This window comes from Tachysurus vachellii, chromosome 23 (genome assembly GCF_030014155.1).
Source record: "Tachysurus vachellii isolate PV-2020 chromosome 23, HZAU_Pvac_v1, whole genome shotgun sequence".
Lineage (NCBI taxonomy): Eukaryota > Metazoa > Chordata > Actinopteri > Siluriformes > Bagridae > Tachysurus > Tachysurus vachellii.
In genome coordinates this window covers 17,389,263-17,405,404 of record NC_083482.1, presented here as the reverse complement: position 1 = coordinate 17,405,404, position 16,142 = coordinate 17,389,263, and the positions used below count along the sequence as shown (strand labels likewise).

The 16,142-nt window shown below is 40.1% G+C and overlaps 1 protein-coding gene across 2 annotated transcripts in view; it reads left to right on the top strand.

Annotated features, from left to right (window-relative positions):
* Window positions 1–16,142, top strand: part of cdh11 (cadherin 11, type 2, OB-cadherin (osteoblast)) — a 78,722-nt gene that overhangs the window by 4,868 nt on the left and 57,712 nt on the right. The window contains exon 1 of one of the 2 annotated variants that reach the window (XM_060859347.1): window positions 12,323–12,443. The exons of the other annotated variant lie outside the window; for it this stretch is intronic. The gene's annotated coding sequence lies outside the window, so the exon portion shown is untranslated. Of the gene's footprint in view, window positions 1–12,322; window positions 12,444–16,142 lie in introns of those variants that run through there. 2 annotated transcript variants of the gene reach the window in all.

The window sequence follows — 16,142 nt, the reverse complement described above, 5'->3', positions numbered from 1 at the left end:
TCTCTCTCTCTCTCTCTCTCTCTCTCTCTCTCTCGCTCTCTCTCTCCCTCTGTCTGTCTGTCTGTCAGATTAATAATTCTGACTCTCTCCATCTGCTTTGGCAAAAACACCGAGCTCCCCTTTCTTGACTCTTCATCATATTCCGTGTGCCTCTGAATATTTTCATGGCTGCTAATGGATTTTCTTTATCCTGCTGAGGTTTAGTCAGACAGCTTTTATGCTCACCAGCACGGGGAGTTAATTTGTGTTTAGGCCTTCGTGCAACGTGTAAAAGCCATGAGAGTGGGAGGACGGATCGTTCGAAATTTAACGTTTTAATTTTCCTCAGAGGAATTATTAATAATGCACTTGACACCGAGTCGTAGCTCCGTTTATTCAAAGCGATCAGTGAACTGATCACGGCGTAGGCGCTCGGCTCAATCACACGCAATTAACCGTGCTCTAAATGATGTTGCTTTTTACTGCTCTTGTGTTCAGAATATTCATATGACTTATATGATTCACATGATTCACTCGAGTCATAGATTCATAGATTCATATCTACATTTATACCTGTGGTTTTTAGACACAAAGCATTCATTTATTTTTATTCATTCATTTATTTATTCATTTATATGATTTGTTACATGATTCATGAATCTTTTATTTTCACTTTTTTTTTAAATGATTCGTGATTTGATTCTTTTCATGATGCATGAGTCACTTATTTTCAAATGATTTGTTACATAATGTACTTTTTTCACACGTGATATTTACACAAGGTTCATTCGTTGTCTCATGTACCGTTATTTATAAGATGTTAACTTAAAATAAATCAGCAACCGATTCTTCAGAGATTTACATCCTGTCACAAGTGTAGGAACCTGTAAAGGTGTGTGTGTGTGTGTGTGTGTGTGTGTTAGCACACATAACTCTGCAGCTAAAAGGTTAAATCCTTCTCTGGCTCTGACTTTGGGAGTGAAGTCGAGCTCTGGACTGGATGATATACTCACAGTCCTCACAGCTCATTTATATATTTTAACCTGCAGCAGATTTTGAAAAGGTCCACGTCAAAGCGCACGCTGTTAAATCAGCACTGGGCTTTTCTCCCTCCCAGAAATGTCAGGCTCACACTTTGATCAAAATGTATATTATCATACTGCTTTCCTTTTAAAACCTGGCCTGAGAGCTCGTGAACAAACTAGCATGATTTCTGCTGCGAATAGAAAGCTACACTAAAGAGTAAAAAAAGTTACAAAATCTAAAAAAAAAAAAAACATACAAATTAATAAGTTGACTATAAACCACTAATCAGAGCTTATTTGCCATCGGACAGTGTGGCTCTTTGCTAGGTATCACAGTTTGCGAGGTATTTGTATGCTAACTATTTATAAACTATTTAAATTTACGAATAAAATAATGACATTTTGATTAAATCAAATCAGCTTTATAAAAAAAGAAAAATCTTAAATTCATCTTATTTAGTGAGGTTTTTTAACGAAACCTCATAGAGTGCTGTACTGTACCGCCATACTGTTCGCTAAGCTAATACAATTCAAGATTTATAGCCATATATAATGCTAGCGTGATGTTAGTTCATCATTAGCATCAGATTTAACATTTAACACGTCGGTTCAGAACTCAATGAGGTTCAAAGCTGCTGGAAAAACAGACACTTCTATTTTATTTCTTTTGCTATTTTTTCTAATCACTAGATAGTTAACAGCTACAGTATGTATTGCTAAGCTTTTGCTAATCATTTAAAAAAGATCATGGAGATTTTAAGCTAACGATTTTTAAGCCAACGTTCGTTGTGTAAATGAAGTAGTAATATGTTTAATGTTGAAGAATAAAATGAGGAAGCCTTTAGGACCCAACTGTCCTTTACACTATGAGCTGTAATGTAAAACTCAGACATTCAACATGGAGGAAGGAACATTTACCTGAACAATCAGAGTGTTTGAACGCTAGCGTGTGTTCAGGAAAAAGAAAATTAGCGCTTCACTGATGGATACATTCCAGAACTGCTAATAAAGCACTTTTTCATCTCAGACAAAACGCAGTGCAACGTCAGATGGTTTATGAAAGTTTTATTGTGTACATCTGTGTTCTGCACACACTACTGACACAGTAACACACACACACACACACACACACACACACACACTCCATCAGCCACATCTGTTCTTTAATACCGTGTCCTTTAGCTAAATCCTGTTTCACTCGTTCTCGAGCACCTGGGCTTATTTCAGGAGCTTGATGGATTTTTTCCCTCCTCCCTTAATGTGGTCATTAAAATATCGTCTCGACTCGCCCACTAATAATCTTTAATACAGAGCGCTGGAGAATCCCAGGTCCCAGTGACCTTTAGAAAAGAAAGCAGAGGCCTTCAGGGAACCGGAACAGGGCCGAGGAACCGGAGAACACGCATCGCTCGCATCGTGTGCAAATATTTTACCTGAGATGAGAAGTTTCACACCACAGCATGCTGCAGATATATATACATACGTATATGTGTTTGTGTGTGTGTGTGTGTGTGTGTGTGTGTGTGTGTGTGTGTGTGTGGAGCAGCTGAAGTCTGCTGCGCAGATTGTTGTGACATTCTGGACAAGAAAAATGTCTTTCATCTCGTGTGTTTATTATCTCTGCACACAAATTACTGTACAGTACATATATATTTACATTTATTGATGCTGTGTGCATGTGTGTGTGTGTTTGTGTGTGTGTGTGTGTGTGTGTGTGTGTGTGTGTGTCTTAAGCTCTGCTGCTGCTGTAAAGAATTTATTCATACACGTTAATGTTACAGGATAGAATTCATAAATAAAATAAAAACCCAGAACATACCCAAGAAAACAAACAATACAAAACAAAAGTAGTAAAGAATAAAGATCAGTAAGGTTTGTGTATTAGAGGTGATTGTGTAATTTATATTTATAAAAAAACTCCCTGTATGTTATTGATCCTCAGCCGTAATATGGCCTCGTCGATGGTTTGATCTGTTGCTCGTGTGTTCATGTGTAGATGTTGTGTATGTAGACGTACAGCGAACAATCTTGAATTTTTATTTTTAACAATCCTCAGTTTATTACATGGACGCTGCATGAGCAGTGATAAAGGTCTGTTGTGGTGTTTTCTGTGTAGTGTTTGTGTTTCTGAGATAAACTCCATGTGAGGAACCCAGTTCTGTTTAAGAGCAGCGTCTCACAATCTCCACACATCCTAAACTTACAGACTGTCTGTAGTCCGCTCCGGCGTCACACGTCCTCCGGTGGCTCCGTGGTATTAAACTCTATTAGTATTTAAACACCAGAACACACATTTTTCCTCCTCGACTTGAATAATGGCATCATTTGTTCCTTGGCGTTCATCCACTGAGCTGCTATGTCTCTTTTTTCTTTCTCTTGCTTTAATGATGTGCTATAAGAGGCTGAATAAATGCAGGCCACGGTATCAGACCATGAGATCACCATGGTTTCCATTTCCTGAGAAAATATAAGAGAGAATTGAACAGAGAGCGTACAGTGGAGTCCAGCACAGTGTGTTATTATTGTGCTTCTTCTTCTTGGTCTTATTCTAGTGTCATGGATGCGATGGGACTCATACTGACCTGTACACTGTTTCACACAATTCACTTACACACACACACACACACACACACACTATTTTGTAAATGTGAATGAACTAATCATGAATGAAGTCGAACTTATAGATTCACTATTTAACTTCCACTTAATGCAGCTGCTATTGGATCATTTGTGTTTAACAAAAATGAGAAAATCTACAGATATACAGATAAACTGTAAAGACATGTAGTTTGTATACTGGATGTACACAGCGGTGAATCTGGTGAGTGTTTGTATGTAGCACAGTTAGCATTCACTGCTAATAAAGCTAACATGAAGCCTGGGGTGTAACGTTGACCACTGGCATAACTTACAACTTTTTGTTCATTGTTTTTCAGTTGATTTAAATATCAGAAAACCTTTAAAGTCCATTGTTGGTGTATAAACAGTAACGTCTGTAGTGTGGCGTGTGCTGTAGGTTACTTTCTTCCATGGTAACCGATTAGAATCAGGCTCTACTTGATTACTCCTTATACACGATATTGCAGGTGATTAGGAATCGATCAGGATCGAATATATCGTCGTTGTCAGACGGAATCCTCGTATCTCCAAAACCGTTACTTTTCAGGAAATTAAAAAAACGCCGTACCTTATCTGCAGTACACAGGGTTTAGTCCGCGTTACAGTGGATTGTCTTGCGCTAAATTCCTGTCCTCAGATGAGCACCAGAACTAGCGGGGGTCAAGATTTTTTTTCTTTGAGCCCAGTGTTTTGAAGACATTTACCTCAGAAGACGTGTTGATTCGTTGCGACTCTTCTTGAGGAGAAATATGACGTGAAGCTCTCCCACGGAGTGAGGAAGAGGTGGACAGTTGAAGTGTCCAATGGAGTTATGAGATTTGCGCTCAAGCTATTTTCAAGACTTTAGATTGGTTAATAACTTGTAAAAATAACAGACCCACGTGGGGACTGACCAATAGCATCGATATGTGAAAAAATATGAAATTGACCAAATTTGGACATACGAGGTTTCCGCCCGACAGCGACGATATACGTTTAAGTGAGCAGACATGTCACAGACATGTCACAGACATGTCACAGATCTACACATCAGTCTAATCAGTCAGACGAACTGAACCCTGCGCGTGTCTGTGGTTACTGATCGCTTACAGTCCGCTGTTTAACTGCACTTTTGTCCGGAGCTGCTTTTACAGTTTACTGCAGCACTTCTTTCTTTTTCCTTGAGTGGATGATGACGATGAGGAGGAAAAGGAGGAGGAGGAAGGAGGAGGAGGGAGGAGGACACGTTGATCCCTAATGACATGCTCCATTACTCCCTCTGTTAATCTGCAATAAAGCTAATTGCCGGCTTCTCCGACTGGCGACTCCGGCCTCCTGAACAACACGCTACAAACCACATCGTATAAAAGCCTCGCACATAAAACTCTGATGTCGGGGACTAATAAAATAAATAGGAGAGCTTTGTGTAGCACCGTAATCACCTGCAGGAGTGCACTAACTCAACGCTGAACCATTCAGCCAAATGATTTGCTTAATTATTTGGCAAAACCTCACAATTTGGGGCTTATAAAATAAACCCAGATTCAAGGGTCATTTTATTCTGACTGGAAGTGCACTACTTTTATAAACATGTTCCTCTTTGTGTGTGTGTGTGTGTGTGTGTGTGTGTGTGTGTGTGTGCATTTACACAGTCACACACTCACAGCCTGCTCTGTGTTTATAAAGCTGTAGAATCTTCTGGAAATGCTGTAGCATGGCGCTAATAAAACGTTACGAGGCCGTCAGGAGCACGAGGTTCACCTACTGGGAATTTAAATACATACACAAACCCTAACAAAGGCCCTTTTGTGTCAACAGGAAGTGAACTACTTTCTTTGTTAATTTCTGAAATGGCCCTCAGCGTCGTCTGGATAATCAAATCACCTGCGCTAATAAACAACACGAGATCTTCTTCACCTGATGAGATTTCAGAGATACAAACAACCCTAACAAGAGCTCTTTTGTCCTGTTATCTGTTTAATCTCTGAAACTCTCCCACAGCTGCGTCTGTTTGTCACATTTGTTTAATTATCGGAGCTTCACGCCACGACGTCTCTTATTGTGGTTTCGAGCTGCCTTATGCATTAAAGCTCTAATGTTCCAGACCGATAGAGCGACGTGGATCCTGACGAGAGCTCAGTGAGGTGAACGCTCCCAACTACGCCTCTTCTTATCCTTTTAATCTCATCTGTTTTTCATATTTGCTGATGGTGAAGCCTCCCAGGCTTTTTAGCTGTCTCTCATGCTGGGATTAATAAAGCTATAAGAAATAATTATAATAATAATAAAAAAGCCTCTTCATCGCAGCATCCACCTGTAGGGCCGTGCAGATATGAATAAACTCCAACTTGATCTCTTTTGCTCTCTTTAATCTCTGAATCAGACGTAGACTCGCCTGGTTGTCATATTTGCTCAGGCTTTTGAGTTCCTAGTGAGAATCTCTGTCATGTTTGGGCTAAAAACACAATAAGGAACCTTCTTCATCCACCTGAGAGGGTTTGGATGACGCATACGGACCCTAACTAGGGCTCTTTTTAATCTCGTCTGTTTGTCATGTTCCCCTCCAGTGATGTCTCTGAGGTTTTTCAGCTTCCTGGTGAATTTCTGGAAGAATAAAGTGATAAAAACCTTCTTCATCACATCGCCCACCTTGGCAGGAGCCTGATGATGCAGTAAAACCTCACTGGGGTTCTTTATTCCTTGAAGAAAAACATAACTCTTATTTTTTTCCCCCAAATCTCCTACAGCCTGGTCTGGGTCTCAGATGTCTGTTATCATTTTGTAAAACTCTCATGAAGAGAGACGAGAAGTTCATCACAGCTTCCACTTGATGTGAAGATGAAGATGTAAGCGACCCTGACTAGGCCTGTCGTGTTATTTGCTTAATCTCTGAAATCAGACGCAGCTTCATCTGTTTGTCAGATTTGCAGACGGAGACGTCTCTAAGGCTTCCCAGTCTCCCGGAGACAAAACCTCTCGCCTTGGGATTAATAAAGCAATAAGAAGCAAGAAGAAACCTTCATCATCACAGTGTCCACTAAGGAGGAGCAGGAAGATGTGGAGAACTCTAACTAGGGCTCTGTTTGTCCTCCTGAGAGTGAGATATCTTTTAGGCTTTATCTGTGCTGCACAGACTGCATCCATGTGCTGTTTCACCTCATTCACCAAACGCATTGCATGAAGAAATCTGATGTTTGAGACTAATAAAGCCTTGAGAATCCTTCTACAGATCAGGATCCACAACAAACAAACCATAACAAGAGATGAAACCATAACTGGATAAGACACCATCTCAATCACAGAGCTTCTCTGTTTCTTATATTCTGGATTCTGATTGGTCAAAAAGTGTTGAAGATCAACCTAAACCTAATATGGTGAAGTTTGTTTAAGGAGGTGTGTGTGTGTGTGTGTGTACGCGATGTAGTGAAGGAGTCTCCAGTGTGAGCTCCGTGTATCATTCAGACGTGAAGCTTGAACTTGAACTTTGTCCACATCTTCAGGACAGAAGAGTTTACACTTCTTTGTGGTTTCTATGGTAACATGAGAGAGGCTGCTGAGGTAAAGAGTGTTTATCGCTGCTCTAACGTAAGTACCAACAGGAACAGGAAGTGGCATCTCAGAAAAATGGGTAAAACGTGTAATTACTGCCTAATTCTCAGGGATTATTAATCCCTACTCAATAACCACGTGCTCCTGAGTTCATTAATTATCTTTATTTCCCCCGAAACACACAGTGAAGTTCTTCATTGTTTTGTGTGAAGCACCGACACGTCCAGAGACAAACCACAAGCTCTTTATCTCTTGTTTTTATTTTCTGAAATCATCCATAGCTTTTTTCTAATTGAAATAACAAAGTGGAATCGAGGGAACTTTTTTGGATGAAATAAAATGCTACGAGTCCTCGAGAGACGAAACGTTCAACTCGTGGAAGGGTTTTTTTTCCACAAACATCCTTAACAAAGGTTCTTTTTCTTTCTTTGTGAAGGAACGCACACTTCCTTTAATCATGTTGGCAACGTTTCACAGACTGCAGTCGCACGGTGATCCGTCTTCTCCTTACGATCTGCCTCGCGTCTAAAACTCTGATGTTTTAAGGGCTAATAAAGAGACAAGAGCGCTTCTGCAGCTCAGGATCCACCTGGTGGGAGACAGAAGATGGAAACATCTCTAACTAGTGCTCTTGTATTTCATTCTCAGCGCAACACAATGCAAATACAATAAAGTGCACGGGATTTGCCAATTATCAGCCGATGTTTGGTAACAAACACGGAGCGCACTAAAAAGCTCCAGCTTTAGACGAATTGCTTTTTTTATTCGTCTTTCACCTGCGTGTTCGCTCTTCTATCTGAAGCCTAATTATGAAGTGGATGCAGCTGAAAGAGCAAAAGAGGTAAAAAAAAAAAAAAAAAGAAAAAAAAAAAAAAAGACACACGAAGCACCATGAATCAAAATCTGTCTTGTTTTAATTTCCAGTGACACGTGTTTCCGTGTAATTCCGGAACGTTCCGAGGGACGATGTTAATCACAATATTTTACTCTTCAAATATTTGCATGTTGCTTCAGCAACCTGTGAAATGACACAAATGAGAAGAAAAAAAAGGAAGAAGATGAAGAAGGATGATCGCACCGCCAGATGCTCGCTATTTATCTGCTCGCTGACGTGTCGGTGATTGCCTGGACCCTCATCATAATCAAGCGACTGTATCGTGTAGCTCAATACTAATGAGAATTAAACACAAAATAATCATGAAGCAGAGAGAGATAGTGTTACAGCGCTGAGGATGATTACTCTCCTACAATCACATGACCCTAAGTGTTTATTCCTCTGACTCCACAGCAGACCTCTGATATTTATCCATTTATAGCTACGTAATGTTTAAAGCCAGATTTATTTATTAAAAAAAACACTTTAACCCTTTTTACCAGCACTCTGAGTCTCTGTTCCGTCTCTTAGGACGTTTTCTCTCGGTATAAAGAATCGTCTGATGTTTTGTCTGTGAGTCTGATCTAAAATGAGTCATGTTGTTCTTTCAGTGTGTTGATGATCTTATACTGAATTTTAGTGTTGAAGAGAAATCTGAGTGCTTTTTAGATGAACAAACACTCAGAGCATCTCAGAGAGCAGAAACAGGTTTGATATCAACGTTTACTCTGAACATACAAACATTTCTATCACCTCATGAACATATCACCTCTAGTATTGTAGAGAAAAACAGAAATAGTGATTAAACAAACTCTTAAAGTCCTGAGTGTCAACTTTCATATGAGCTTCATATTAACACCACTGTGGAGTGAGACGTGATAAAGACGTTCAGTCATTAACACGGACACGAGACAAACAAACGCCATTCTTTTGGTTCTGGGGAAAAATGTTAAAAACCACCCAAATGTCCCAAAGTGCTCGATAATTATAGAAAAATATAATATTATACTACCTGAATATTGGAAATACATATAACAGCACATCTGTTCCACACATAATGATGGTTATAAAACAGCAAAGAAAAAAATACACCTTAAGATACGTCTCAAGACTTAAGGTTTTATTCATCTTCAGGGTTTCCCGCAGGCGGCCTTTTGTGCAGCGGAATTTTTTTTTTTTTGGCGACCTAGTTAAGGCAGTAGGGTTTCCCAGTTTAGGCGGGCCGCCCGAACTGAAAAGTGCTGCGGGAAACCCTGATCTTCATAGAGGTGGAGGGTCTAATAAACACTGATCAACCCTTACAAGGAGTGAGGAATATCAGGAAGCTGTTGGAAATTAGATCTGAGGTGTTAAATCTGAGATATTAGATCTGAGGTGTTAGATTTGAGATATTAGATCTGAGGTGTTAGATTTGAGATATTAGATCTGAGGTGTTAGATTTGAGATATTAGATCTGAGGTGTTAGATTTGAGATATTAGATCTGAGGTGTTAGATCTGAGGTGTTAGATTTGATATATTAGATCTGAGATATTAGATCTGAGGTGTTAGATTTGAGATATTAGATCTGAGGTGTTAGATTTGAGATATTAGATCTGAGGTGTTAGATTTGAGATATTAGATCTGAGGTGTTAGATTTGAGATATTAGATATGAGGTGTTAAATCTGAGATATTAGATCTGAGATATTAGATCTGAGGTGTTAGATCTGAGGTGTTAGATTTGAGATATTAGATCTGAGGTGTTAGATTTGAGATATTAGATCTGAGGTGTTAGATCTGAGGTGTTAGATTTGAGATATTAGATCTGAGATATTAGATCTGAGGTGTTAGATCTGAGATATTAGATCTCAGTGATATGAGATAGTTCCTGATCTCATTTCCTTTATAGAAGCTATAAACACTGGTTCCATCAGCAGGCAAATTTTATTCTCTCTCTACAAGTTAGTACAAAACCCAGCAGAACCGAGCACTGACTCTGGAGACTCTGTAAATAAAATAAAGGTTAAATCGACATCTCGTCACAAAATCCCAGTTTATTAAGATGTTTATGACGATGTGGTGTAAATCAGATCAATGTTACAGGTTACAGACGGCGCCGGCGTCTTGGTGAACCTCGGCTCAGCAACTCAATAGCGTGACTTTTGTGAGTCAGTAGATCTCTGTCACTTTCTCTCCGTCGTGTTTTCCTTCTCAATATTTCATGCAGCAGACCGTCGGCCGGGTGTGTAATGAAGGGAAGGTCAAAAGCTTCATCCAGCTTCTCTCCTACAAACAGGCGCTGTAAATGTCACGCAGGCCGCAAGGAGAGCAGGCTGAACTTTTCTCTTCACAACACACACACACACACACACACACACACACACACACACACACACACATTCTTCTTCATCCTCTTCATCTCTTAGTTCATCTTCACCCCAGGCCTTCACTCTCTCCTCCTTCCTCAGCAGCAGTAGCTGTACTGAGGGCTCCTGATGTTCCAGATGTTCAATTCATAATTTGTGGATAAGATGAGCTAAATGAAAACATCTAAAAGAGAGGAGTTAAAAGGAGTCGACCGATTCAGATGAAATCTAGAAAACTGTATTTATGTGTGTAAAAGGTATATTTTCATCCAGGAAAAAAAGTGGAAATGTTCCTCAGATGTTCGACAGAGTCACAGGTTCAGACCTTCAAACACACATAAGGATCCCAAACTATGTTCGATGTGTATGTAGTGTATGTACGAACATCACCAGAAACATCAGCTCGTGATATTCAGAGTAACATAATCAGGTCTAATGAGTTGCCAGGGTTACGATACAACAAAGTCCTATCACAGTTTTAAGACCTTTACCTTGTGCACAGACTGTATCCAAAATTTACTATAATATAGAGTAAATAAATAAATATATATAAATATAAATATATAAATAAATATAGAGTAAGATTAGAATTCAATAAATTTATGATCAAAACTAGAATTTACTGCACAAGTGTGGAAAAAGGTATCCAGAGAAAGTGTGTGTGTGTGTATGTGTGTGACGTGTTGAAGGAGTTTCCAGTGTCAGTTTTCCACATCTTCAGGACTTTACACTTCTTTGCAGTTTCTGTTTGCAAAGTTTCAATTTGAACAGTTAGATTCTGTGGTCTTAATAACTTGAAGCGGGGTGACGGTGTCTTAGTGGTTAGCACGTTCGCCTCACACCTCCAGGGTTGGGGGTTCGATTCCCACCTCCACCTTGTGTGTGTGGAGTTTGCATGTTCTCCCCGTGCCTCGGGGGTTTCCTCCGGGTACTCCGGTTTCCTCCCCCGGTCCAAAGACATGCATGGTAGGTTGATTGGCATCTCTGGAAAATTGTCCGTAGTGTGTGATTGTGTGAGTGAATGAGAGAGTGTGTGTGTGTGTGTGTGTGTGTGTGTGTGTGTGTGTGCCCTGTGATGGGTTGGCACTCCGTCCAGGGTGTATCCTGCCTTGATGCCCGATGACGTCTGAGATAGGCACAGGCTCCCCGTGACCCGAGGTAGTTCGGATAAGCGGTAGAAGATGAGTGAGATGAGAGATGAGTGAGAATAACTTTAAGCACACTTTATAGCTGCTATAACGTTAGTGACAACAGGAACTGAGTCGTTTCACCAACATTAAATATCTATTAGTTTTTACTGTGGCTCGTTTCTGAGGTGTAAGAGGAATAAAACGCTCCTGACTCCAGATTGTGGACTTCACACAGCTCACTGTGTGTCTCACTGAACGCTGTGGTTTTGTAAGATTATAGTATTCATGGCTCTAATCCTTCAGCCAATACAAAGGATTGTGAGAAACAGGGCTGGGTTTTATTCTGCTGACCATCTGATGGGCTTTCGTTTCTAAAGAGCTGCTGCACAATGGTGGCCTTTTGGCTCTGAGATAATGAAAGGTTTAAATCGAACACCGGCACTGCTTTGTCAACACTGAATACGGAGCAGGGCTAATTACAACCTGGGGAGGGAAAAAAGCCTGGAAGGCAAAACGGCTTGACCTCTGTCTTCAGTTTATAGGAAAAAAAGCAAAAGAGAGAAGTGAATATGTAGAATAGATGAGTGGAGGGAGGGAGAGAGAGAGAGAGAGAGAGAGAGAGAGTGTGTGAGAGAGTGAGAGAGAGAGAGAGAGAGAAAGCGAGACAGAGAGAGAGAGAGAGACAGAGAGAGAGAAAGAGAGAGAGAGAGAGAGAGAGAGAGAGAGATAGAGAGAGAGAGTTGGTCCCATTTTCTGCTGGATCAGTTTCTTTCTGGAGCTTTCAAAGAAATTCACGAACATATTAGAGCTGAACTCTGGATCTGATCTGAATGATTTATAAATCACACAGCGAACCAATCAGGAGTTTGTTTACTCCGGATAGAAGCACAGATGATCATGATGAGTTCATTTTTCCTTCACCAGGGTCCATTAAACTTGAATAGGTATGCAAATGATTCTCTTTCTCTTGCTTTATTTTCATATTCAACTTTTTATCCTGCGCTCCGTCTGTATCTATTAACACGTTATTAAAACTCATTGATGCTGCTGATTGATTTTATATAAAAACTTTATTCTCTGTAGAGGAATTTTCCTGCTAAATCAATAAAGGTGAATGATAAAAAAGAGGGATAAAAACTGAACAGCTGCTGTTTTATTGAATCTTTTTGGCAAGCACGAGAGAATAAAACCTTTTCATAGTTTAATTTCAGCAAAGAAAAAAAAATGAAAAACATTTTTTTTGTGTCATTTTCTCTTTGGATTAAAAGGAAAAAAAAAAAGAAAGGGCGAATAATTTATTTAGTTCTGCTCCTCGTAGCTGCTAATGGGAAGCGCTTTGGGTCACAAAGGCAAGCGTTTTGTAAATGAGGCCGATAAACCTTTGGGTTAGACAAGGCAGGTTTTGTTTGACACAGGAATTCGCTGTTTTTGCTTGTCGAGTGCTCTGGGAAGGCAGGATGTGTAGCGGCTTCACAATGGCTCTTTCAGCCTGCGAGTCTCAGATGCGAGGAGACGCTGTCCCTGCCTCCTTTCACTCCATCCTAATCTCTTTATCAGGCCTCCACAATGGCGGATTCACATCTCCGCTTCACATACGAGAGGCGCAGAAAGGCCACCGTTTAACCCCACGAGAATAGATGAAAAAAAGTTTTTCAAAGTGTCTGAGTCTCATCTCCTGCAAAAAAAAAAAACTGTAGCTAAAGGAGTAAACAAACCATAAGAAAGGGATTGTGTTTCTCCTCCGTCTGCTCGCCCACTCTGTTTAGAGCAAACTGTCAGACCCGGTTTGTGTCATGACTGAATTCGGCGTCCGTAGAAAAACAGACGACGTTGTGCCTTTATTTAAAGTTCTGAGAGACGGAGAGACGGATTCTTCTGTTAGCTCCTCGAACGGCTTTAAACACGTGGAAAGAGAATTAGTGCAAATTTTCTTTTCACATGCACTGTGGTCTAAAGTGAATGTGAATCTTTCTGTCAGCGAATCAAATGAATCGAGTTAGTTCACTGATTCACCGGTTTACAGTTTGTAAATGATTCATTAAAACGTTCGATTCAGTGCCTCAAACGTTAGCTCTGTTTTTAAACGTTGTGGCGTCCTGACGATATCATGAGCAGGATTTCATTCGAATCACTGCTGTAGCTTTAGCAGAGTTTGATGTTGTTGTTGTTGTTGTTGTTGTTGTTGTTGTGGCTGTCCGTACTGATTCTCTTCCTCATTTGCCTAGCCAGCGTTAGCATTACAAAGGTACAACTGGAGAACAAGGAGGGCTTTTAGTGCAACGTCGTAAACCTGTGATGGAGAAAACTGCCCCTGCTGAGAGGCCTGAAGGGCAGTAAGGGTCAGAAAGGGGCTAATAATGACGCCCTGAAACTAAAGGCCACCTGCTTTAGTGCAGCATGCCGTTCACGCCGTTCGTCCTTTACACAAAGCAAACGGGTTTTCACGACCGTCATGCTAAACAACTCAAAGAGCGAGAAGTTCCCCTTTCAGTTCTACTATTTTCAGGTTACTGAAGCACAATCTGAAGTGTGATTACTGACCCGAAAGCTGACGGATGGTTGAAAAGGCTCTCTGTGGAACTGGGTGAGGATGTGTGTGACAAAGGGGTTTCATTTGAACATTTACATAATTTTAGCCCTATTACGTTGGATTCTTTTATCCAATCTAATCAAGAACACTTTGACTTTCAAAGCTCTTGATGGAGTTCACTTTATACAGTCGGTCTCCATCATTGATAAATAGACTCCTAATCCTCCTTCATCACTTTTCATCACTAAACAATTAGCTTAGTTAGCATGCTAAGTCTCAGTTAGCTAAAATCATTTGACACTAATGTTCAGTGAACTGATTCAATTCGATTCATTGTTTTTCAATTAGAAAAATGACAAATGATTCAATTTGGTTCAGTTCACTGAAGAATTTCTTTTGACGTTTATTTAAGACATAAACAGAATTCCAATCCAGGGTTAGCGTGTGAATGATCTGATCTAATACGTTTTTCCAGTTAATTCTTTGTTAATTTAAAATAATCTGAAGTTTATTTTCTACATAAAGCCCTGATTCTGTATTATTATAGAGAACATTTTAATTTTTTAAATACTTTTACATCTTTTCTGAATTGTTGCATTCAGGGTTGCCAGATTGTATTCATTCATCTCTCACATAAAGAACTGAAAAGATTTTCTACAAACAGATTAAACAATGCTTTAATTTTTACCTTAAGCTCATTTCTGACAGAAAACCCAGAGATTAGAGCTTCCTGTTTTATTGTACAGCCTGAGCTGTGTGCAGGAGAGCAGCGGCAGACTCGACTCGCCTCGCCTCCTTTCTTCCTGTTCTATAATCAACAGCAGGTCAAAATGATGAACCCGCGTCCTTGAAGGTGTTTATGGGGCTCGGGCTCCAGTTTTCCCCTCAGCAGGAGACAGATGGACAGAGCGCTATCATTAAGAATAAAAAAAAATAAAAAATAAAAACCCAGAATGCTGACTCACTTTCTCTCTCAAGGTCTTTCTAAAGTTGTTTAGAGGTGTGCAGCTCGGCACTCGCTTTGTGTCTCGCATCTGAGTGGAAGAAAGAGAATAAAAAAATGTCAACGTGAAATGACGAGAAAGGAGAGAGTTTTATTTACGTGCAATAGTTTTTGTTACTGCAGACACATGACTGTGAACAGAATCAACACACACACACACGCACCCACACACACAAACACATGCACGCACACACACACACACACAAACAAACACGCACGCACACACATGCACACACGCACGCACACACACACAAACACACACTCACACACACACACAAACGCACACACACACACAAACACTCGCACACACACAAACACACACACACACATACAAACGCACACACACATACAAATGCACACACACAAACACGCACGCACACACACAAACACTCACACACACACACACACACACACATACAAATGCACACACACATACAAACACACACACACACAAACACACACAAACACACACGCACGCACACACACACACACACACACATGCACGCACGCACACACACAGACGCACACACTCACACACATGCACGCACAAACGCACGCACACACACACACACAAACACACACACAGGCACACACACGCACGCACACACACACACACATACTGTACAAACGCACACACACACACAAATGCACACACACACACACACACACACCAACACACACGCACACACAAAGCTGTTTCATTTCATTTGAATCATTTTTATTCTTATAATATTTAGTTTATTTTAGATATAACCTTCTTAAAAACATAATTTAAATTTCATAATAATTATTATATATTTATATATTTTATTGGTCACAAATTTATGGCTACTGAAAGTTCTTGTGTTCATTTGGGCATAAAACAACATCATTAAAACAACAAAGCATTTTTTAAATATATAATGAGTTGTATAGAGAAGAAGAGCTCAGAGTCGCGTCCAGCTGCTGAACAACAGGCTTTTTAGACTGAAAATAGATTATTAGATAATTATAGAGAAGATATTATATTATATATTATATTATTATTATTAGAGACCTACTCTCTTAAACACCCCCCTCTCTCTCCACCTCCCTCTCCCCCTCCCTCTCTCTCTCCCTCCCTCTCTGTCT